General features: G+C 51.2%; 1 protein-coding gene across 2 annotated transcripts in view; it reads left to right on the forward strand.

The window, feature by feature from the left end:
* The first annotated feature begins 672 nt into the window (after nt 1-672).
* Nucleotides 673-25,045, forward strand: part of BTBD10 (BTB domain containing 10) — a 129,764-nt gene continuing 105,391 nt past the window's right edge. The window contains exon 1 of one of the 2 annotated variants that reach the window (XM_063946399.1): nt 673-932. The gene's annotated coding sequence lies outside the window, so the exon portion shown is untranslated. The remainder of the gene's footprint in view (nt 933-25,045) is intronic. The other variant, XM_063946400.1, reaches the window with a different exon arrangement.

A 25,045-nucleotide genomic window follows, 5' to 3' on the forward strand; every position in this document is an offset into this window, starting at 1 on the left:
AGATGTCCCGATTTCAGCAGGACAGTCCCGCTATTCGGACACTATCCCGCCCGCGGGCCATAGTGTCCCGCGGGTGGGCTGACAGGTTGGGAGAGCCTGTGATCACTGAATAGATGTCGTGCACACGAGCACGGGACAATCTGCACCCCGCATTGAATCACTATGGGAAGCAGCATGTCCCTATCAGTGACAGGACGAGCCTGTATAATTCAGGAAGGGCGGCAACCCTGTGCTCGTGGCGGCCCTGGCCTGTGGCGTCTACTATCGATGGCGGGAAACTTGACGTCTGTTTCTCCCACATCGATGGTAAAAGTATTCAGCATCAGACATAGACAATTTATAGTTTTAAATCATCGATGGTTGACGCCATCCCAAGAGCAGGGATGGTCATGGATGGGTGAAACCATCGATGGTCCCTCTCTCTCTCTGGACACATGCAAAACATCGATGGTTAACCCCCAGATGGCCATCCCTAAGTGGTGGGAGGGTTCAGAGGTCACACCAACCATCACCACACGGCGGCGTGATGACATAATCCCTGTCAGCTGCCGGCACAGCTGTACAAGGTGACGGAATGGCGGCGGCCACACGCACTCTCTGAGGCACGCTATATACCGCTGCAGCCCTGGCAGGCGCATGACGTCACTGGCACGGAGTGACGTCGCCCACAGCCCGCACCCATAGGGCATTTCAAAGAACAATAAGAGTCAGCGGCTTGCGTGACATCATCTCTCGCGAGAGTTCCCCTCAGGCCGCATAGGACGCTGCCCAGCTCTCGCGAGAGCACCTACTACGTTCCCCGTACAGGACAGGCCGCAGCTCTCGCGAGATCTGGGACAGCGGCGAGAGGTGACGCATTGAGGCGTCTGATCGGTGTCTGTGCGGTAGTGCCAGAGGAAGCGGCCCCCATGGAGGTATAGGGCGAACAGAAGGTGAGTCCGGAGAGTCGCTGCTTACAGCGCAGGAACAGGGAGGTGGCGGGGTCCCTGTAGTTGGGTACAGGCCTGGCTGCTGCGATGTACCTGCCTGGGGCAGGGGCTGTGTGTGGGGTACTCTGGCTGGAGTACGGGGGGCAGGGGCTGTGTATGGTGGGGGGTACGCTGACAAGAGTATGGGAAACAGGAGCTGTGTATGGAGGGTACTCTAACAGGAGTATGGGGGGCAGGAGCTGTGTATGGGGGGACTGACAGGAGTATGGGGGCAGGAGCTGTGTATGGGGTAACTGACAGGAGTATGGGGGGACTGACATACAAGAGCTGTGTATGGAGGGTACGCTAACAGGAGGATGGGGGGCAGGAGCTGTGTATGGAGGGTACGCTAACAGGAGGATGGGGGGCAGGAGCTGTGTATGGGGGGTATGCTAACAGGAGTATGGGATGACTGACAGGAGTATGGGGGGCAGGAGCTGTGTATGGGGGAACTGACAGGAGAATGGGGGGACTGACAGGAGTATGGGGGGCAGGGGCTGTGTATGGGGGGGTACTCTGCCAAGAATATGGGAAACAGGAGCTGCGTTTGGGGGGGGTACGCTAACATGAGTATGGGGAGCAGGATTTGTGTATGGGGGCAGGGTTAGTATGAGGGCTGAAGCTGTGTATGGGGGGGCAGGAGCTATGTATGGAAGGACTGACAGATTTATGGGGGGGCAGGAGCTGTGTATGGGGGGGACTGACAGGATTATGGGGGCAGGAGCTGTGTATGGGGGGACTGACAGGATTATGGGGGGCAGGAGCTGTGTATGGGGGCACTGACAGGATTATGGTGGGCAGGAGCTGTGTATGGGGGGACTGACAGGATTATGGTGGGCAGGAGCTGTGTATGGGGGGACTGACAGGATTATGGGGCGGGGGCAGGAGCTGTGTATGGGGGGACTGACAGGATTATGGGGGGGGGCAGGAGCTGTGTATGGGGGGATTGACAGGATTATGGGGGGGGGGCGGGAGCTGTGTATGGGGGACTGACATGATTATGGGGGGGCAGGAGCTGTGTATGGGGGGACTGACAGGAGTATGGGGGGCAGGAGCTGTGTATGGGGGGACTGACAGGAGTATGGGGGGGCAGGAGCTGTGTATGGGGGGACTGACAGGAGTATGGGGGGGCAGGAGCTGTGTATGGGGGGACTGACAGGAGTATGGGGGGGCAGGAGCTGTGTATGGGGGGACTGACAGGAGTATGGGGGGGCAGGAGCTGTGTATGGGGGGACTGACAGGTGTATGGGGGACTGACAGGTGTATGGGGGGGCAGGAGCTGTGTATGGGGGGACTGACAGGAGTATGGGGGGGCAGGAGCTGTGTATGGGGGGACTGACAGGAGTATGGGGGGGCAGGAGCTGTGTATGGGGGGGACTGACAGGAGTATGGGGGGCAGGAGCTGAGTATGGAGGGACTGACAGGAGTATGGGGAGCAGGAGCCGTGTATGGGGAGCAGGGTTAGTATGAGGGCAGGAGATTGTGTGTGTGTGTGGGGGGGGGGGGTTGCAGGAGTCATGTATAGGGGAGTTTGGTATATCTAGTTCAGTATCATTGTGAGTTAGTAGTGTTGAGAATGTGACAGGATCATTGTGAGACGGGGAGGTGTGTTGGGGGGGTATGTCGAGAGTGGTGTAGGTATTGCTGTGGGTAAAGATCGATGTGTGGCATGTGAGGATCGTTGGGGGTGGGTTCATGGGAGGGTATGTTTGTTGCGGTGTGTGGTAGGGATATGGCTGCAGCTTGATACAGTAAGATATGTATGGGGGAGTGTGGTGGGGGTCAGAGCGGTGTGTGATGGAGGGTATGTCTGTCAGGAGTACTGCTTCCCATGCTCGAGTTCAAGACTATGCCCGTGCTGCACCCCTTCAATGGAACGCGCTCCCCTACTCCATTAGACTCTCCCCGACCTTACAAAGCTTCAAACGGGCACTAAAAACCCACCTATTCATCAAAGCGTACCCCTCCGATGTATAACCTTGTCCTGAGGCCACTCCTCCATCCCCGTCTCATGCCTTGAACATCTCTGCTTTGCTTACACCCTGCCATCAAGCTTCCTCCCGCTTGCTTGCACCTCATGTCATCTGTCTGTCGACCCTTCCCACTAGATTGTTAGCTCTTCAGAGCAGGGCCCTCTTTCCTCTTGTTGTCAAAGCCCTCTTCTTGACACATTTCTCTAACGTCCTAAGTGGATGCTGGGACTCCGTAAGGACCATGGGGAATAGCGGCTCCGCAGGAGACAGGGCACAAAATAAAAGCTTGAGATATCAGGTGGTGTGCACTGGCTCCTCCCCCTATGACCCTCCTCCAAGCCAGTTAGATTTTTGTGCCCGGCCGAGAAGGGTGCAAACTAGGTAGCTCTCCAGAGCTGCTTAGAATAAAAGTTTAGTTTTTTTTATTTTCAGTGAGTCCTGCTGGCAACAGGCTCACTGCATCGTGGGACTAAGGGGAGAAGAAGCGAACTCACCTGAGTGCAGAGTGGATTGGGCTTCTTAGGCTACTGGACGTTAGCTCCAGAGGGACGATCACAGGTTCAGCCTGGATGGGTCACCGGAGCCGCGCCGCCGTCCCCCTTACAGAGCCAGAAGAGACGAAGGTCCGGTGAAAGCGGCGGCAGAAGACATCCTGTCTTCAAGACTAAGGTAGCGCACAGCACCGCAGCTGTGCGCCATTGCTCTCAGCACACTTCACACTCCGGTCACTGAGGGTGCAGGGCGCTGGGGGGGAGCGCCCTGAGACGCAATATAACAGTATATACCTTAGCTGGCAAAAGGAATACATCACATATAGCTCCAGGGCTATATGGATGTATTTTTTCCCCTGCCATTTTACACAAAAAAGCGGGAGTTAAGGACGTCGTGAAGGGGCGGGGCCTATCTCCTCAGCACACTGGCGCCATTATTCCCTCACAGCTCCGCTGGAAGGACGGCTCCCTGATTCTCCCCTGCAGTACTGCATCTGATTCAGGGTAAAAAAGAGAAGGGGGGGGCATTTTGGCAGCAAATAACTAGATTAACAGCAGCTATAAGGGATTAACACTTATATAAGGTTATCCCTGTATATATATATAGCGCTGGGTGTGTGCTGGCAGACTCTCCCTCTGTCTCTCCAAAGGGCTAAGTAGGGTCCTGTCCTCTATCAGAGCATTCCCGGTGTGTGTGCTGTGTGTCGGTACGCGTGTGTCGACATGTATGAGGAGGAAAATGAGGTGGAGGCGGAGCAGTTGCCTGTGTTAGTGATGTCACCCCCTAGGGAGTCGACACCTGACTGGATGATTGTGTTTAAGCAATTAAGTGATAATGTCAGCAATTTACAAAAAACTGTTGACGACATGAGAAAGCCGGCAAATCAATTAGTGCCTGTTCAGGCGTCTCAGACACCCTCAGGGGCCCTAAAACGGCCGCTACCTCAGTGGGTCGACACGGATCCAGATACAGATACTGAATCTAGTGTCGACGGTGACGAGACAAACGTAATGTCCAGTAGGGCCACACGTTACATGATCACGGCAATGAAAGAGGCATTGAACCTTTCTGACACTACAAATACCTCAAAGGCGGGTATTATGTGGGGTGTGAAAAAACTGCCAATAGTTTTTCCTGAGTCTGAGGAAATAAATGAGGTGTGTGATAAAGCGTGGGTTTCCCCCGATAAAAAACAGCTAATTTCTAATAAGTTATTAGCACTATACCCTTTCCCGCCAGAGGTTAGGGCACAGTGGGAAACACCCCCTAGGGTAGATAAGGCGCTCACACGTTTATCTAAACAAGTAGCGTTACCGTCCCCTGATACGGCCACCCTCAAAGAACCAGCTGATAGGAGGCTGGAAAATATCCTGAAAAGTATATACACACATACTGGTGTTATACTGCGACCAGCAATCACATCAGCCTGGATGTGCAGTGCTGGAGTCGCATGGGCGGATTCCCTGACTGAGAATATTGATACCCTGGATAGGGACAATATTCTGTTAACTATAGAACATTTAAAGGATGCATTGCTATATATGCGTGATGCGCAGAGGGATAATTGTACCCTGGCATCAAGAGTAAGCGCAATGTCCATCTCTGCCAGAAGAGCATTATGGACCAGACAGTGGTCAGGGGACGCAGATTCCAAACGGCACATGGAAGTATTGCCGTATAAGGGGGAGGAGTTATTTGGGGCTGGTCTAACAGACCTGGTGGCCACGGCAACGGCTGGAAAATCCACCTTTTTACCCCAGGTTACTTCACATCAACAGAAAAAGACAGTCTTTTCAAACTCAGTCCTTTCGTTCCCATAAGTACAAGCGAGCAAAAGGTCACTCTTTTCTGCCCAAGGGCAGAGGAAGAGGAAAAAGGCAGCACCATGCAGCCGCTTCCCAGGAGCAGAAGCCCTCCCCTGCTTCTGCCAAGTCTTCAGCATGACGCTGGGGCTTTACAAGCAGACTCAGACACGGTGGGGGCCCGTCTCAAGAATTTCAACGCGCAGTGGGCTCACTCGCAAGTGGATCCCTGGATTCTACAGGTAGTATCACAGGGGTACAAACTGGAATTCGAGGCGTTTCCTCCTCATCGGTTCCTGAAGTCTGCTTTACCAAAGTCTCCCTCCGACAGGGAGGCAGTTCTGGAAGCCATTCACAAGCTGTACTCCCAGCAGGTGATAATCAAGGTACCCCTCTTACAACAGGGGAAGGGGTATTATTCCACACTATTTGTGGTACAGAAGCCGGACGGCTCGGTGAGACCAATATTAAATCTAAAATCTTTGAACACTTACATAAAAAGGTTCAAATTCAAGATGGAGTCACTCAGAGCGGTGATAGCGAACCTGGAAGAGGGGGACTATATGGTGTCGCTGGACATCAAGGATGCTTATCTCCACGTCCCAATATATCCTTCTCACCAAGGGTACCTCAGGTTTGTAGTACAAAACTGTCATTATCAGTTTCAGACGCTGCCGTTTGGATTGTCCACGGCGCCTCGGGTCTTTACCAAGGTAATGGCCGAAATGATGATTCTTCTACGAAGAAAAGGCATCTTAATTATCCCTTACTTGGACGATCTCCTGATAAGGGCAAGAACCAAGGAACAGTTAGAAGTCGGAGTGGCACTATCTCAGGTAGTGCTAAGTCAGCACGGATGGATTCTAAATATTCCAAAATCGCAGCTGATTCCAACGACACGTCTACTGTTCTTAGGAATGATTCTGGACACAGTCCAGAAGAAGGTGTTTCTCCCGGAGGAGAAGGCCAGGGAGTTATCCGAGCTAGTCAGGAACCTCCTAAAACCAGGACAGGTCTCAGTGCATCAGTGCACAAGGGTCCTGGGAAAAATGGTGGCTTCTTACGAAGCGATTCCATTCGGAAGATTCCATGCAAGAACTTTTCAGTGGGATCTACTGGGAAAATGGTCCGGATCGCATCTTCAGATGCATCAACGGATAACCCTGTCGCCAAGGACAAGGGTGTCTCTCCTGTGGTGGCTTCAGAGGGCTCATCTACTAGAGGGCCGCAGATTTGGCATTCAGGATTGGATCCTGGTAACCACGGATGCCAGCCTGAGAGGCTGGGGAGCAGTCACACAGGGAAGGAATATCCAGGGCTTGTGGTCAAGCATGGAAACATCTCTTCATATAAACATTCTAGAACTAAGGGCCATTTACAATGCCTTAATTCAAGCAAAACCTCTGGATTCTTCGCTGGGCGGAAAATCATGTGATAGCACTGTCAGCAGTGTTCATTCCGGGAGTGGACAACTGGGAAGCAGACTTCCTCAGCAGACACGACCTTCACCCGGGAGAGTGGGGACTTCACCCAGAAGTCTTCCACCAAATTGTAAACCGTTGGGAAAGACCAAAGGTGGACATGATGGCGTCACGTCTAAACAAAAAACTGGACAGATATTGCGCCAGGTCAAGGGACCCTCAGGCAATAGCAGTGGACGCTCTGGTAACGCCGTGGGTGTACCAGTCAGTGTATGTATTCCCTCCTCTGCCCCTCATACCGAAAGTATTGAGAATCATAAGAAGGAGAGGAGTAAGAACTATACTCGTGGTTCCGGATTGGCCAAGAAGGTCTTGGTACCCGGAACTTCAAGAGATGCTCACGGACGAACCGTGGCCTCTACCTCTAAGACAGGACCTGCTACTGCAGGGGCCTTGTCTGTTCCAAGACTTACCGCGGCTGCGTTTGACGGCATGGCGGTTGAACGCCGGATCCTGAAGGACAAGGGCATTCCAGAAGAAGTGATCCCTACTCTGGTAAAAGCCAGAAAGGAAGTAACCGCAAAACATTATCACCGCATTTGGCGTAAATATGTTGCGTGGTGTGAGGCCAAGAAGGCCCCTACACAGGAATTTCAACTGGGTCGTTTCTTGCATTTCCTGCAAACAGGACTGTCTATGGGCCTAAAATTAGGGTCCATTAAGGTTCAAATTTCGGCCCTGTCGATATTCTTCCAGAAAGAACTGGCTTCAGTACCTGAAGTTCAGACATTTGTGAAAGGGGTGCTGCACATACAGCCTCCTTTTGTGCCTCCAGTGGCACCTTGGGATCTCAATGTTGTGTTGAGATTTCTAAAATCACACTGGTTTGAACCATTGTCTACGGTAGATTTAAAATATCTCACGTGGAAGGTGTCGATGCTGTTGGCCTTGGCTTCAGCTAGGCGTGTGTCAGAATTGGCGGCTTTATCATGTAAAAGCCCTTACCTAAATTTTCATTCTGACAGGGCGGAATTGAGGACTCGTCCTCAATTTCTACCTAAGGTGGTTTCTGCATTTCACATGAACCAACCTATTGTGGTACCTGCGGCTACTAGGGACTTAGAGGACTCTAAGTTGCTGGACGTTGTCAGGGCCTTGAAAATATATGTTTCCAGGACGGCTGGAGTCAGGAAAACTGACTCGCTGTTTATCCTGTATGCACCCAACAAGCTGGGTGCTCCTGCTTCAAAGCAGACGATTGCTCGTTGGATTTGTAGTACAATTCAGCTTGCACATTCCGTGGCAGGATTGCCACAGCCAAAATCAGTAAAAGCCCATTCCACAAGGAAAGTGGGCTCATCTTGGGCGGCTGCCCGAGGGGTCTCGGCTTTACAACTTTGCCGAGCAGCTACTTGGTCAGGGGCAAACACGTTTGCTAAATTCTACAAATTTGATACCCTGGCTGAGGAGGACCTGGAGTTCTCTCATTCGGTGCTGCAGAGTCATCCGCACTCTCCCGCCCGTTTGGGAGCTTTGGTATAATCCCCATGGTCCTTACGGAGTCCCAGCATCCACTTAGGACGTTAGAGAAAATAAGATTTTACTTACCGATAAATCTATTTCTCGTAGTCCGTAGTGGATGCTGGGCGCCCATCCCTAGTGCGGATTGTCTGCAATACTTGTATATAGTTATTGTTACAAAAAATTCGGGTTATTATTGTTGAGCCATCTTTTCAGAGGCTCCTTTAAATTTATCATACTGTTAACTGGGTTCAGATCACGAGTTGTACGGTGTGATTGGTGTGGCTGGTATGAGTCTTACCCGGGATTCAATATCCTTCCTTATTATGTACGCTCGTCCGGGCACAGTATCCTAACTGGCTTGGAGGAGGGTCATAGGGGGAGGAGCCAGTGCACACCACCTGATATCTCAAGCTTTTATTTTGTGCCCTGTCTCCTGCGGAGCCGCTATTCCCCATGGTCCTTACGGAGTCCCAGCATCCACTACGGACTACGAGAAATAGATTTATCGGTAAGTAAAATCTTATTTTCACTCACAGCTCTCTCCTACTCAGCGACCATCTTTACAGCTTTTTCTCCTGCTGGTAAAGGCAATCTCTATCTATGGCCGCCAGCCCCAAGTAGTACGAAGATTACTCCCTCGCTACTTACATCATGTATGAGAATTGTGGTGCTCTTTCTTATCTGTACTGTATTTTTGTTATTTATTTACTGTAATGCTAAGTTTTGTCTCCCTGTACTGTCCTCTGTACGGCGCCGCAAAACACTTGTGGTGCCTTATAAATAAAATGTAATAGTTTTAATGTCTGTAGCAGTGTATGGTCAGGGTATTTCTGCAGCTTGGTGAGATGTGTATGGGGGAGTGTGGTGGGGTATGTTAGGATCCTTGTGGACCAGGAGTGGCGGGTAATATATGTATCAGCGTTTGTTGGGGCCCAGGAAGTGTGTGTTGTGGTTCATCAGTGTTGGGGGAGTCAGGAGTTGTGTTGTATTGTATGGGGGGTGTAGGTAAGCGCTGTGTATGTTGGGGTATGCCAAAGCTGATAGTGGTCAGGAACCATGTGTGGCGGTACTAGATATCTCAAGTGCTCACTGATATTAGTATGTCATTGATACAATAATAGTGTTAAACTAATAGAATTGAAAACTTGGTGGCAGTAGTGTAATTAGGTGTCCGGTTGGTTATTGCGTGCTGTAAGTCACAGGACATGAGAGAGTAAAGTGACTGTGCGATAGTGATTAAATAAATGTTTATTGAAACACTCAATCAGGGGGCGATTCAGTTGTTTTTTAGGCAGCGATAATTAATGATTGCTCAACGGAGCAATTCAGTTGTTGCTGTGATCGGGCGTGGGCGCTTGCATTTCTGCTCATGGCCTCCCGAGGCGGTGAGCAGAAATGTGAGAAATGTCTGGCTTTTGGGTTCCCAAGTGCCATTTTCACCAGTGGATTCCCAAAACAATTAAACTGCTCTGCTGGGTGCCCATTAATTATCTCTGCCCCAAAAAACAATCGAATCACCCACACAGAATCTGTAGCCCAGTGTTTCCCAACTCCAGTCCTCTGGGACCCCTAACAGTGCATGTGTTACACAGATCTCCTTTTGGGTACACAGGTGTAGTCATTACTGGCTGACCCATTTAGTGTTCACGCTAGGGTGAACTGTGGGCAGGGCGCCTGCCGGGAAGGGGGGATCTACTTGCGTGTGTTGAGGGTGCCGCCATTCGGGGAGGGGGTGTCGTCTCATGACACGCCCCATGTTCATCACCATTGGGGGGGGGGGGGTGCTCAGCACTTACAGACATGATGGGCTGACCCCCATGCTCTCCCCCCTCGCTGTAAATTGCATCTTTTCACTGGCGGTGAGCGCTACACCACAACTTTTCCCACCTGTGGAACAAGGCGGCCTATGGGAGGAGACAGAAGAGAGCGGGGCCCGCCTTAAGGACAGAACACTCTGCCCCCCTGGAACAGCCTAGCGGCAACACTACATCTTTTTAAATTGTGCGCTACTGAGGAGATGTGTAAGACTTTGCCGTAGTGTGGATGGTTTTGCTGGAATGAGAAGTATATCCAGAGTGAAGCACTGGTGGTCGTCTCAAGGGCTCTACACACTTGCGATCCGCCACCGAGCTACCCGACAGCGGATGCGGCAGACGGGCGACCCGGTGGCGGGGGAGGAGTAAAGTTTCTTCACTCCCCCCGTCACCTGGCTCCATAGCACTGCATGCAAATATGGACGAGAGCGTCCATATTGGCCTGCATGCACAAGCGACGGGGCACCAGCGATGAACGAGTGCGGGGCCGTGCATCGTTCATCGCTGGTGCCTCCACACTGAAAGATATGAATGGTATCTCGTTCATTAATGGGCCCATCACTGCTTCATGTGATTCCCAGCAGTGGTGAAGAGAGGCGGGCTTAGGGGTCCAGCTGTGACGCTTCCAAGTGCCCAGTAGGTGTGACCTGTCTTGTGTCACAAAATGGCTTACAACCACTGGACAGCCGTGTGACATAGTTATAGGGCTCAGGGTCAAAAAGCAGACCACAGTATACCCATGTGCAACATTGTGAGCTAGAAAGACAGCTGAGGTATAGGGCTGAAAAGCCTGTTCAGGTATTTAATATTAATGCATTCTTTTTTTTTTAATCAAAGATTTTTATTACGAGTAATAAACAGCGTTAACAACATACGGTAATAAAGCGAACAAAAATACAGTAAACGTGACATGGGTCAAATTTCACAAGATTCTTCAAAAAAAGTGTAATGACATTAGAGATTAATTTGTAATCAGGTGAGGGAAACTCTCAAAGGGAAAGAAAAAAAAAAAAAAAAAAAAAAAAAAAAAAGGGGGAAAGACAGAGAGGAAAAAGAAAAGGAAGAAAAATAAAAAATAAAGAAATAACAATAAAAAGGTGTGTCTCCAATTATTGTTGCTATCGTATCGTGAGAGTTAGACAGAACGAGAAGAGGGGGTTGTTGGGTGGATAAAATGGTGTTAGGAGAAGTAGAATGTAGGGGGAGGACTCCGATTAACCCGGAGCTCGGGTAATAGGGGAGATAGAGAAGGAGAGGGAAAGAAAGATCAATTCAAATGCGTACAGTGTGAGTTACAGTCTAGCTAAGTCCCGGAAGGGGTGAGTTTTTATATCTGTACCAGGGAAGCCAAGTGGAGTGGAATTTTTGGACCGTGTTGTGTTGGAGACTGGTGATGTATTCCATTTGTGCGATGAACCAGATCCTATTTGTTAGTGCCTGACGGCTGGGGGCGTCTGGTGCTTTCCAGTTGCGTGCTATTTGGTATTTAGCTGCACATGATATATGGAGGATCAGTTTGTTTGAGTCTCTGGGCACCAGGTCCACGGGGGCGCAGAGGAGAAGGTGGGTGAGAGAGGCTGCGGAAGGTCTAGTAACTGGGCAAGCAGGGCACGGACCATGGTCCAGTAACGTGTGATCACTGGGCAGGACCACCATGTGTGGAAGAACGTGCCCACCTGACCACAGTTTCTCCAACAAAGGTTTGAGGTGCTAGGGAACATTTTATGTAGGCGGTCTGGGACCAAATACCACCTTGTATATATTTTAAACGAGTTCTCGCGGATGGCCACGCTGATGGAGCACTTCGAGATCGCAGCCCGGACAGTTTCCCATTCTTCGGCCTCGAACTGTTGTCCCAAGTCAGTTTCCCAGGCCAGTTCGTGGGGTTCAAGGGCGGGGGTTTCCGGGGACAAGATGGTTTTGTAGAGAAGGGAGATGATTCCTCTGTCAGTAGGATTATGCAGGCAAAGCCTTTCGAAAGAAGAAGGGATTGGGAGTGGGAATGGGAGGTGCAGAGAGGAGATGTAGTGCCGTATTTGTAAGTATTGGTAGTGTAGGGAGTTGGGCAGGTCATATATAGTCTGTAGATCCGAGAAGGATCTGATGGCGTGTTTCTCTGTAAAGTGGTGGATTCTAGTGACACCAGCAGAGATCCAAGGACGAGCCATTGCTGAGGATAAGCCTGGGGGGAATGCTGAATTGTTCCAAATAGGGGTTAGGGGGGAGGGGTAGATAGGCAGTTTTAATTTTTTGCTTAGGGTCTTCCAGTTTCCGAGCGTATCCGCTACAGTGGGTGTAGGGAGGCTAGTTTGGGGGTAGCTTTTGCTGTGGGCCCAAGGTAGATGGGAGACTGAAGAAATGCCGATTAAGTCGCTCTCCAGGTCAACCCATCGTTTGGTGCCTCTCGGCGCGTGCCAAGCCACCAATTGGCTCAGTTTAGTCGCAGCTAAATAGCGGTGAAGGATGGGGAGGCCTAGGCCGCCCAGTTGGGAGTGCTTGGCCAAAATTTCTCGTCGGAGTCGAGGCTTTTTATGGTTCCAAATAAAGTCACCTAGCGAGGATTGGAGAGAGCGGAGGGTGTGTGAGGGGATCTGAATTGGAAGCGTTTGGAATAAGTACAGGAGTTTGGGGAGTACATTCATTTTTATGGCGTTAATACGTCCGACCCAAGAGAGGTAATAAGGTTCCCATTGGCGGATATCCTTGAGAATTGAGGTTATGAGTGGGGGGTAGTTGGCTCGGTAGAGAGAGTTGTATGATTTAGTTATGAGGACTCCTAGGTATTTAAGTGAGTGTTTACGCCATGAAAATTCGAAGTTTGCCTGTAACAGAGTCTTTATGCGCTTGGGGATGTGTAAGGAAAGGGCTTCGGATTTCGACTGATTGATTTTATATCCCGAGAGGTTGCCGTATATAGATAGCTCTCGAAATAAATTGGGGAGAGAGATGGTCGGGTTCGATAGTGTGAGGAGTATGTCGTCAGCGAATAAGGATATAGTGTATTGAGTGCGGTTAACAGTGATCCCAGAGATGTCTGGGTTGGCTCTGATGTGGCACGCGAGGGGTTCGATAATCAATGCGAAGATGAGGGGGGATAGTGGGCAACCTTGTCTGGTTCCGTTGGAGATCGTGAAGGGATCCGATAGTAGGCCATTTGTGTGTACTGAAGCCGAGGGATTGTGGTACAAGGCTTGTATAGCCTGTAGGAATTTATCGCGAAAGCCGAAGTGTTGCAGGGTTTGTAGCATGAAGGGCCAGGAGACCCTGTCAAAGGCCTTCTCCGCGTCCAGAGCAAGCGCCAGGGATGGGATCTTATGGAGGTTAATATAGTGAATAACGTCGATCGTGCGTCTAGTGTTGTCAAGCGCTTGCCTGGACGGGACAAAGCCCACCTGGTCTGGGTGAATCAGTGAGGGAAGGATCGGGTTAAGCCTGTTAGCTAGAACTTTGGCAAAAATTTTGAGGTCTGTGTTCAGGAGTGAGATAGGTCGGTAGTTAGTGATTAGTTGGGGGTCTTTATTCGGTTTCGGAATTACAGTGATAGTTGCCTTGGTGGTTTGAGAGTGGAAGGGGGAGCCCTCTAGAATTAGGTTAAATACCTTCGTGAGATGGGAAAGTAGCGAGGGTTGGAAGGTTATGTAGTATGACATAGGAAAGCCATCTGGGCCAGGGGCTTTAGACGGTTTCTGAGATTTAATCGCGAAGGCAATTTCTTCCTCTGAGATAGGCCTGTCCAGGCCCGACGAGGTCTCAGGGTCTAAACGGGGCAGGTCACATGATATCAGGTAGTCGGGAGTGGGCGGGTGGGTTTGGTCGGGAGTGGGCGGTCTATCTGGGAGATTGTAAAGCCGCTCATAATAAGCTTTAAAAAGGGAGTTGATGGTGGAGGGGTTATATTGGAGTGAGCCCTTGTCATCTTTGACCGCTGAAATGGCGGATTGTGCTTTTCGGGCCCTCAGTCTGCTGGCCAATAGAGTGTCAGCTTTGTTGCTCTTTTCATAGAATCTTTGTTTCAGCCAGCGGAGTGAGTGCTCGGTTTTTTCGGCCAGCAAAGCGTTCAGAGCCGCTCTGGCAGTGGTAAGTTGTGTGTAAAGGGGACGGGAAGGCCGCTGTTTGTGTTGGGTTTCCAGGTTGTGGACCTCTTCTGTGAGGGAGGTCAGTTTTTGTTTATGTTCTTTATTTCTGTGTGAGGCGTAACTAATGATGTGACCTCTGATGACGGCTTTGTGTGCTTCCCATATCAGTGGGGTGCAAGTGGAGTCAGTGATGTTCAAAGTGAAGTAGTCTGCAAGGGCAAGTCTGAGTTTTTCCTGAAATTGGGGAATTTTCAGTAGCGTTTCGTTTAAACGCCAGGCCGGTCGGGATATCGGGGTGTCAAGGAAATCAAAAGTGGCGGTGACGATGGAGTGATCCGACCATGGGTTGGTGATGATGGATGAGTCGGATATGTGCTTGGAGGCCTGGGTGCTGCAAAAGAAGAGGTCGATACGGGAGTAAGATTGGTGTGGACACGAGAAGAAGGTGTAGTCCTTGGACGTGGGGTTGAGGGCCCGCCAGACGTCAATGAGACCGGATTCCCGTGTGTGTTTATTTAAAGCTCGGGATGAGGGGTCGCGGTGTAGACGTGACTGGGGAGTGGACTTATCTAGTTGAGAGTCCGGGGCGGTATTGAAATCTCCACCTATTATTGTATAGCCTCTTCTGACTTTGGATAGTGCGGAGAAGAGGGAGTTGAAGAAGGACGCTTGCCCGGAATTAGGGGCGTAGACAGTGGCTATAGTGCATTCTAGGTGTCCGAGCCTACCCGTTAAGATGATGAACCGCCCATCTTTATCTGTATGAGAGGAACCCAGTACAAACGGGATTTTAGAGTTTACCAAAATGGCCACTCCATTGTGTTTGGTTTGGCTCGAGGAATAGAAAGCCGTCGGGAATCGTTTAGAGATGAGGGTAGGGTGTGACTGGGATTTAAAGTGTGTCTCCTGAATAAATAGTATGGGCCATATTCAATTAGCAGTGATAACGGACTTTTCACGTGAAAAGTCCGGTTTTCTGGTGAAAAACCGGACTTTTCACGTGAAATGCAATTACAGCCTATTCAATTATCCTGGAAAATTTATCGGTGATCATGTTTTCACTAATTTCACTTCACCTTCTCTGAAGCATGTGAAAAGTTGGGAAAAGTCACTATTTTAAGGTAAAAATGTTTGGATATGGTACAGAACTCCTGGGACACCCCCCTTTATGACTAATTAGGCACGTTGAAGTTTTTAATTATTTTTAATTGGCCAATGACATGTCATTTTTGGGGTGAAAAAGTAAAAAGTGATGGAAATTGGGGTTCAAGGTATGGGACAGGTATATTGGGGTGCTTTATGAGTGGGACAGGTGTTTTTTAGGCTTGCAGATGGGAGTAATCGGTCTGTTTCCACTTTTTTTTAAAGTACCCTAAAATGACCCAAATATATACTTATACCCATTTTCATGTACCCCAAATTTAATGAGAGCATTTATTTTGCTCAAAAAAACTTGCTTTCTATCATTTTTTTGCATTTAAAAAAAATGCATATAACCGCCATTTCACACAATTTAAGTCCCCAAAAACTCTCTAATGTGATCTCTAACACACTTCTCTTCTGTTTTCCTATGTTAGTTTAGCATTTTTTGGGGTACAGGCTGATTTTCCCATTTTCACCTGCACTTTTCACTGCAAGAATTTTCACGTGAAACCCGGTCGGAATTGAATAGGTCGAAAAATGGAGCGTTTTCGCGGCAATTTTCGGCCGATTGCCGCGAAAAATTTTCGGGCGAAAAATTGCCGCGAATTTGCGAAAAATTGAATACCCTAGTATGTCTGCTTTGAGAGTGCGAAGGGATCGGAACAGGGAGGAACGTTTCTGGGGAGTGTTGAGGCCCTTGACGTTCAGGGATGCTATCAGTAGGGGCATTGTGAGTTGTGGTTAAGAGGAGGAAGTGAAAGGAAAGGGGGGGAGAAGAAGGAGAGAGAAAAAATTAAGAGGGTGGAGAGAGAGAGAAAGAGGTGAGAGGAGCGGGGAAGAGAAAAAAAAAAACAAAAAAAAAAAAAAAAAACAAGGGGGGGGGGGGGGGGGGGAGGATCCGCGCTTAGGAACCTCGCGACCAGCGAAGAGGAACCAGCACAGGAATTAGGACCAGTTGGTCCAAGGTGGGGAAGCACCGGGTGATTACCGTACTCCCTCCTAGGAGGTAGGGTGGGGGGGGGAGTGTGTTTATGAGTAGGAGTTCGACAACATGAACTCGTGTATTGAATGGAGTGGATGAGGGATCATGGCCCTCCAGTGGTGGAGTTGATCAAAGAGTGTGCTAACATTGGCCTTAGGGGAAGAAGCATCAAGGGGAGGTGATGTAAAACAAACGTATAAGCAGTAAATAACATAACGGTAACATTGTTTAAGTAAAAGCAAAACAAACAAGGCATGATCGTGTACTTCAGCCAGTTCCCTATATGCTCCAGCGTGTTTTCTTCAAAGGTCGGTTCACTCCCTTTGGGGGGTGATCTGAGTCATAGTCCCGGGGATATCTAGTGTGACCCGGGCATTGACTTAAGAATAGTGAGTTTGAGAATAAGGCAGAGGGGCCTCAAGGCACATTCGGGGTCAATCCATTGCATTAAGCCCTGTCTGGACGTTTTGCCCCGGGTTGGTCAGTATGCTTCTATGGAGCAAGAAGTATAGGTGACCTTCGAAGTGAGGAGAGTTAGGTCGCCTGGCGGGTGGTGGTCGCCACCTGTGAAGAGTCGGAGTCCTCTAGGTGTGTTAAGAAGTCTCTGCCCTCTCTGGGGTCCCTGACGATAAGGGTTTTTCCGTTGAAATCAATCAACAGCTTGAAGGGGAACCCCCAGCGATATCGGATTCCGCGTGTGCGGAGCGTGGAGGTTAGATCTTTTAGCTCTCTCCGTTTGAGCAGCGTGGAGGGGGCCAGGTCCTGGAAGAATTGTAGCCTAGTATTTTCAAATAGAATGTACGGCTTACTCCGGGTAGGGTTGAGTACCAGTTCTTTATCTTTAAAGTTAAGGAAGCGTAGGATCACATCTCTAGGGGGGTCGCCTTCTCGTGGTTTGGGCCGGAGAGCTCTGTGGGCCCTTTCTAGTGGCAGTTCACGGGAGCCTAAAGTTGGAACCACGGTGGAGAATAGTTTGTGTAGATATGTTTCGAGGTTCGCAGGGAGGACGGATTCCGGGACATTCCGTATGCGGAGATTGTTTCTTCTCTCGCGATTCTCCAAATCCTCGTTCTTATCGCGTAGTTCCGAGATGTCTCGGATAAGATGGTCAATGTCTCTAACAGTCTCGCTCTGCTCTTTGTGTAGGGTGTCCTGACGGGATTCAAGTTTGGAGGTCCTAGTGGATAGGGACGTGATGTCCGATCTAATGGAGGCAACCACGGTATCCAGTTTGGACTCCAATGATTCCTTGAAATCCATGATGAGCGATTTCAAGGCTAGGATGTCCTCTTTAGTTGAGAGAGCGGGGGATGAAGACGAATCTTCCTTGTCGGATACCGAAAGGCTAGGGGAGGGGGGTCCAGAGAGCGAGGATGATTTGTCGTTTTTGTCGGCTCTGGTGAAGTGCTGGGTTATGTCCGTCCCCGCCCGCTTTCTAATGGAGGCGGTGGATTTAGACATGGTGGTAGGCTGTACAGGTTAGAGAAAGTATTGGAGCGGCTTGTAGAGATGTGCAAACGATGAGGCCTAAGGGCTGACCACTGGAGGGCTAGATTATAGTATGTTCAGTGGGGCATGAGGCTCGTCAGTAGTAGTGTAGAAGAAGGGACGCAAGGGGTAGAAAGACGCCCCGCGGGTTGTGGCTGTGGGTGGACTAGCAGAGGGCGGGGGGTAGGTATGGGCTCCCTTTGTTGAGGCGACCTCCTGGCAAAAGGGAGAGCTCGTAGTAGATGCGTTGTAGCAATAGCTACATAGTGGGGCTGTATTTGTAAGATATGAGAACTACCGGCAGGGTATGTGGATTTTTAGCCCGCTGCGTGGTGTTCCGTGCTGGTTCTCAGTGCTCCAGAGGGTTTCTCGTAGCAGCAGGGGGGGAGATGGCCTCTGGGGCTCGTATCGCGTCGGTGGGGGTGAGATGCAGCACCCTTATCCAGGTTACCCCGTAGAATTGTGGGTCGCCGGCCAGGAGAGTCCACTTGCTAGTGATGTCCAGTCCCAAGGGACATCGGAGGAGATGGTGCGTGATCGATTGTCGGTGCCACGGCGTGTTCAGGTGGTCAGTGGACCAGGCGGGGGTTGGGAATGAGTAGTTGCTGTTCTTGCCGGAATGGGTGTATCTAAATATATAGTGTCCCCCGGCTGGGAGGGGGAGGGTCCGCTGTCCCGGCCGCAGGCTCCTCTGATTCTGTTCTGCAGCGGTGGTGGGCTTTGGTTACCTGCGGGAGGGCCCACCGGCTAGGAGTCACCACGAGGGGGGCCGGTTGTGCGGATATGGCAGCAGCAGCAGAGCTTCAAAGTCGTGGGTAGAGGTCAGCGAGCCCCTAATTAAGGTGTTAGGGGCCTCTGATTAGTAGGGGGGGAGGGGGGGGTGAGGAGAGTCGTGGTAGTTGCGGGTGGCAAACGGCTTCACCGGAGGTGGGTACGGTGAGGGAACAGTCCGGGGGACCCCAGGTTGATTATGGCGGGTAAACGGGCCCCGGCGGGCCGTCTCAGGATATAGTTTCTGGGCCGCGTGGGGGGGGCAGGCCACGAACCGCAGCGAGGCCTAGTGTCTCTCTCGGCTCCGCTCTCCAGGGTGCACAGGACGGGGGGCAGGATAATTTAGTTTATTTGTATTGCCAGTCAAAAGATGGCCGCCGGCTGGCAGATGGAGCCGTCCTGTCCCACGGCTCCTCACAGTGTTTACTGCCGCTGGTGCGAGGGGTCAGCGCCGCGGGATCGACAGGAGCGCAGCGCCGGGTCCAAGCACCCCGAGGGAGCTCCCCAGCATCAGCCCCAGTGTCAGACTGCTCGGCGGCGCCAGTCACAATATGGCCGCCGCCACCCACTGCAGCACTCACCCCGTGTAGCCTCAGCAGTCTTCGGTCCCCGGGCGGCTTCTTTCCTTAGACCGCGGCAGCAGCAGATAGGGCGGTAGAGGTAAGGGGAGATGGAGGGATGAGACCCGATGCCGCGCTGATGTGCAGGAGGGGGACTTACCCGCCGCTCTGAGCCGCCTCCGCTTTCAGCCGTATACGGCCTCGCTAGTTGCCGCAGGGTCACGGGACGGGGCCGCCGGTTTCAGGGGTACCTCCCTCCGACGGTCCGGCGTGTGTGCTCGTCCTCCTGGCCTCCTCAGACGGCAGTCCCGGTCCGCCTCACTTCCGGTGGGGCGGAAGGCCGCACCACAGCCCCCGGCTTCTTGGGGAGGGGAAGGCCGCAACCCGCAGGAGCCCTGATAAGGGCACCCCGGCTCCGCAACCGACTCCCTCCGGTGCTAGCTGATGTAGAGAGCAGGTGCACACGGTAGGGAGCGTGTGGTGACCTGCGGGGTGATATTTTTAGATAGTTGGAGTCCAGAACCGACAGGAGCCCTCACAGTTCACCTCCTCTCAGCTTGCTAGCCAGGCCACGCCCCCTATATTAATGCATTCTTATGCAGATGTAGTGTATGTGTGAGTGCTGCGTCACATACAAAATATGGTCTTGTCAAGCCTGAGGGAATTATGTGCTTATTACTTAGAATATGAGTAGCGTTAGACGCAGGGATGATTCATTCTGGACGTAGTCCCCTAGAGTCATATTGAGGTGATCACCACTTATGTAATTCCTGGTGACCGCGGTTGTTCCTCCACACTGAATGGCAATCATTCTATTACTGCACTCTACCCTTAGCTTATGATGGTAACAGTCTCTCCTTCCTGGTGACCGGTCCTCTTCCAGGCCTCCTGTAGATTACACACCAGCGTTGTTTACTGCGATTCACAGAACAGGTAGCAGCAGAGGGGATTTGGATTATTAGTCTGTATAAGATCTGTCTCGGCACGGGTCAGACTGGCACATGTACCTAAATTTAGGCTATAAAGCCATGTGACCTACATAATAATTCTGTGTTGGGTGGAGTACATTGCAGATGCGGATAATGTAAATCGGAGTCCGCGATGGTCGGTTGGTGTTTGCTGTCTCCTTTGGTCTATAATCCAAATGTGAATGTTGCGATTCAATCCCGTAAAATGTAGATTTCTGAATAATACAGATCAGGATTGATGGGAGATGCCTGGTGATCCAGAAAAAGTTATTTGGAGTATGTGGCTTGGGTTCCAGATGCAGAAGTCTAACTTGCAACCAAAGGGTCTCATTGAAAGTGTTTGGAATGGTGTCCACACTCTTCTGTGGAAGTTGTGCACCTGTGAGGGGTGTTACTAGGACATCGCCCCTCCCCACTTTATATTGGGTTAGAGACATTCAGTCCTTACATGGAAGGAAGGGAGAACCTAGAAATGTAAGCTTGTTGTATGCTCCCAAAATCACCTCTTGACTCGTGTTCTGTGTATGTTGCTCTTTTTTTCCTACTTGATACAAAATCCACTGTTTTGGCATGCTTCCTTCACCCTGTTACCACTGGCATCTCTGAAAACTCCCGAATCCATGCTTAAGTCCCAGAAAAAGCAATTGTGCAGGGTGAACGGTGCGGATCTGGGATTATCCTGGGTAGGCGCAACAGTAAATCCCGGGTTTGATGTGGCTTGGATCCATGTTCCAAATCCTGTGTCAGACCTGCAACTTTGGAGGAAAGAGGGTATTACACACATGGGGGTTGATTCAATTCTTTGACAGTTACTCCCGGCGCTATTCAATACAGCGACGAGTGACCCCCAATTGTCGGGAATTCTTCTCTCATCCCCGGGGGATGAGAGATGAAACCTGACATAAGTGCTGCCGGGGAGTTAAGTTGGAGAATGCCCGTTCTCCCGACAATTCAACCTGTTTAGTCGGCGAGACCGAGCCATGGCCGACTTAACTGGAGCTGAATTGAATAGCGTCGGGAGCTAATTCCCGGCGCTATTCAACTGTCGCTGAATAGAATTGACCCCAATGTGTGGGATTCAAATGTCATTGCACCCCCGATCTCCCGTCTAAAGTGCTGGGAGATCGCATGTCGATATTCACATGCCCCCCGCTTATCATGCTGATCGTGCACATTACACTCGGGTTTAGGCGCGCAAAGCACCTAAACCCGACTAAAGTAATGGGGGCGAGCGTGAAAAGACCCGTTTGGACGCCCAAACGGGTCTCTTTACATGCATTTCAGCTCGCTACTCCCGGGGGTAGGCAGCTGAAATGAACTTGCCGCGCCCGTAGGCAGCAACATTAGAGTAGCTGCGGGCGACCGCGATGGAGGGAGGTGTGGGGGGGGCACATTGGAATCTGGCCCATGGATTCAAACCGTGAGTGTGCATTTAACAAGATCCATATATGTTTGACCACTTTTCCAACGTCGCAATAACCCAGGTTATTGCTGGGTCTGGCTCAGTGGAAAAGGGTCCCTGAAAAATAACCCTTGTCCAGTTACTTGAGAATCTGACCCGGGTAGCTACCAGGGTTGTACCCGGGTAAGGATACAGTGTAAACAGGTCGTCCAGGTCATTTGACCCAGGTCCCGATAAAACCCTTGGGAGAGACGGTTCACCGGCGCTTGGAAATGATGTCATCTTCAAGTGCTGGCAGAGGGGAGACCTGCCACTAACCTTGGTCCAGTCTGCAGTGTGAATGTGTCACAACGGCTTGAAACCTGCGTTAAGTTACCCTGATCGCATAAGGTTATTGGTGGAAAAGGGGTATATGTGTGACTTTAGTGCAGATCCGTGAGTGTGCATTTAGTGCCTGGTTCAGGGATGGACACTATTGCACAGTCACCGTGACTTTGTATGAAGCAGCTGTGCAATGATATGCTTGTGTAACTAGACACCTGCTTCAGTCTTCTCTGATCTGCTGCTTATGGGGGCACAGTGTAGTATCATGTGCGTGAACATTTGCGATCCGAGTGACCCTCGGGTTACTCAGGGTGGCCGGTGGTTTTACATTGCCTGGTCAAGTGAAGCTGCGTCCTTCTGAAATGCTGTCTGTTGCCGCCAAACGGCCACAGGATGTCACTGCTACAGCTTAGGGGGCATGGTGACCGTCGTTGCACAGTACAGGTCCTGCACATGATGTGCAAATCCTGAGACACATCTAGCCAGTGTTCCTACATAAACGACTACAGGGGCCCTCTGCTGGCTCCAATGGCTAGCTGCTAGATATGACTGACTGTCCCCACAATTACTTGTTACAGATTGTGGGGATTTGTACATGGGGACCGCACAGAATACTGTACTCGCAGCTTACTTTACCAGCAGGGGCCTTAATTAAAGCTGAATTGCCTCCAGAAAATAATATCCCGGATGCCCCGTACCTTAGCTGGTGCCCCAGGGGCTGCTCCTCCCTGCCTACCAATCACAAGCTGCAATCAGGGGGTATAGAGAAGTTCATCTATAGATTAGTTGTACATTAAGGAAATAGGCCGCCATAGGGAAAATGTTCCCTAGATGGGAAGGGGTAAATTTACTAAGATGGGAGTTCTGGTGTGGCCTAGCTTCCTAACTGTGAGGACGTGCTCTCTGGCAGCTCCTGAGGGCACAGCATAACAACAGCCTTTGCCCCTAGCTGCCCTCTCACTGGGAGCCCTGGAGTTCTTCCAGCCACACATACTATCCTGCGGCAACTGCTGAGGGGTTCCCGCGGAGTCGGGGAGCGCTTTTTAGCCCTCCCGCGGATTGCGGCCTACCCCTCGGCACGAAGCCGGGGCCTGGAGTGGAGAACGGGACCGAGGGGTGGATGCGAAGCGGGATAGCGCCGCCGACCATACACTACATTACCTCTGGGGCCTCTGGTGAGCGGTCTGCGGGCGACCGAGCGGCTTCATCGGCTCTCCACCTGCTGTGCACAGACCCCGGGCGCACGGGACACGGCTGAGCGGGCGCACCACGCCGGGACGGAGCTTCTGACGGCGGCCATCTTGCCGTCAGCTAGACGAAGCAGGAGACGCCGGGACGTGGACTAGGTGTGACTCTGCCCTCCTGCTGATCACCAGCCCCTGCACTGACCCCTCGGCCGGGCTCCATTGCCGCTTGCTGCGGCGTCTCTAGGCCCCTGGGACCGCTCTTGCCGCCTTCCGTTGGCCCCCAAGTGCCTGACACGAGCTCCACCCAGGTGGAGGTGACCTGCCGCGGCCTCCAGTACCCGCTGTCAGATGTGCGGGGATCCGTGACCGCACCGACAGGGGCGCCAGACTGTGATCCTGCTCCCCTCCCTGACCTCCCTTGATCGAGGTGGTGTGAATCTCCATCCCCATCACTGCTGCAATATCGGGGAACACGGGGACAGATACCTGATTCTGCTCCACTGTTGCTGGTCGCTGGCAGGGCCGTGGCCGGACTGGTCCGCTAGACCCCACCGCCTGGCTCTCAGGGTGGGCTTATGTGGATGATACCGTGTCGGCACGGTGTCGCGAGCCCGAACCGCATCTGATTACTACTTGACTCGTCCTCATCGGTGCGAGGAACACATGATGCCTATCTTATGCTAACTCATTCTGCGGCCAAATGGTGCTAAGGGGCTCATCTTGATACATCTTATAGGGTCCAAGGGAGACGGCGATATCCTATTATACACCTGTGCCATCTACACTGCTGAACCGATAAATCTCGGATACTATCCATACACCTCACTCATTCCACTATGACGCAGAGGAACCGCAAAACCCCTGCACAACCTAAACCCAGTATCCTTCGGGCATGGGAAAAGGCAGGTGCTACTCCTCGCAACTCCCCTACTGTAGACCCCATGTCGGATGCTGACGACACTCCGTCGCCAAAGACAAACCTCACAACCCAAGATATAATGACCATTGTCCCTAAGACCATTCAGACGGAAATGAGGTCGGTCATAGCTGAATTCAGGTCTGAACTCGCTGACCTTGGCACCCGCACAGACTCCCTGGAACGCAAAGTGGACGAGGTCTGCCAGTACCAGGTGGTAGTCGAACAAGAACTGTCGGAGATTCGCGCAGAGATGGCCCAACAGGAAGACCACTTAGAAGATATGGACAACCGGAATCGCCGGAATAACATCCGAATCCGTAATATCCCAGAGAGTGTCTCCGCAGAGAGCCTCCCCAATTTCCTAGAAGGCTTGTTGCTGACTATGATCCCCGAGGTCTCTTCAGATTTCCTTCTTCTTGATAGGGCACATAGAGCACTGCGTCCACGCCCTCCTCCCACCCAGCCCCCGAGGGATGTCATCATACGATTCCACTATTATAAAACCAAAGAAAAATTTATGATGGCAGCCCGGGAACATCAATCCGTTATATACTCCGGAGCCCAACTACAAATATTCCAAGACCTAGCCCCTTCTACACTTCGAAAACGCAGGGACCTTACCGCTGTCACCAAGGTCCTTCGAGATAATTCTATCAAATACAAGTGGGGTTTCCCATTCCAACTACATGTTTCGAAGGATGGCACTCACCACTCGATCAAAACACCCGCCCAAGGCTACGACCTCCTCAGGTCTCTTGGCATCTTTGAGTCCCTTCCTGATGAGATCCGGAACCAGCTCACTACCGTCTCTCCCAAAAGGCCCATGGCACCTACCCCTGAATGGTCGACTAAATGAGAAGTCGAAGGGCCCTTTTCAGATCAGTTACTAAGGTGGTCCTCGCGGACTGACTCCACCTTTGTCATGTTATCCGTAAAGTACATTGTTTTATATATCTAATTTTTCTGGCCTAGTGGTCTATATGTTATTTTGGAATTCTGCATGTTGCTTCCCAGGGACCTTACCACTGGGCGGGCAGCATACCCTGAGGTGGATCGGCTAATGGGCCACTCCACACCAGGGAACGATATTATTTTCTGCTAGCGAGACTGAATCCAAGTGCTAGATTTCTTATATACTACCACTGGCTCCCATAGTCTACGATAGACATTCGCTTACTTTTGCCTTCCCTATAGGGGAGCTAGCTAATATTACATATGTTATTACTGTGTT

This window comes from Pseudophryne corroboree, chromosome 11, assembly GCF_028390025.1.
Source record: "Pseudophryne corroboree isolate aPseCor3 chromosome 11, aPseCor3.hap2, whole genome shotgun sequence".
In the NCBI taxonomy this organism is placed as follows: domain Eukaryota; kingdom Metazoa; phylum Chordata; class Amphibia; order Anura; family Myobatrachidae; genus Pseudophryne; species Pseudophryne corroboree.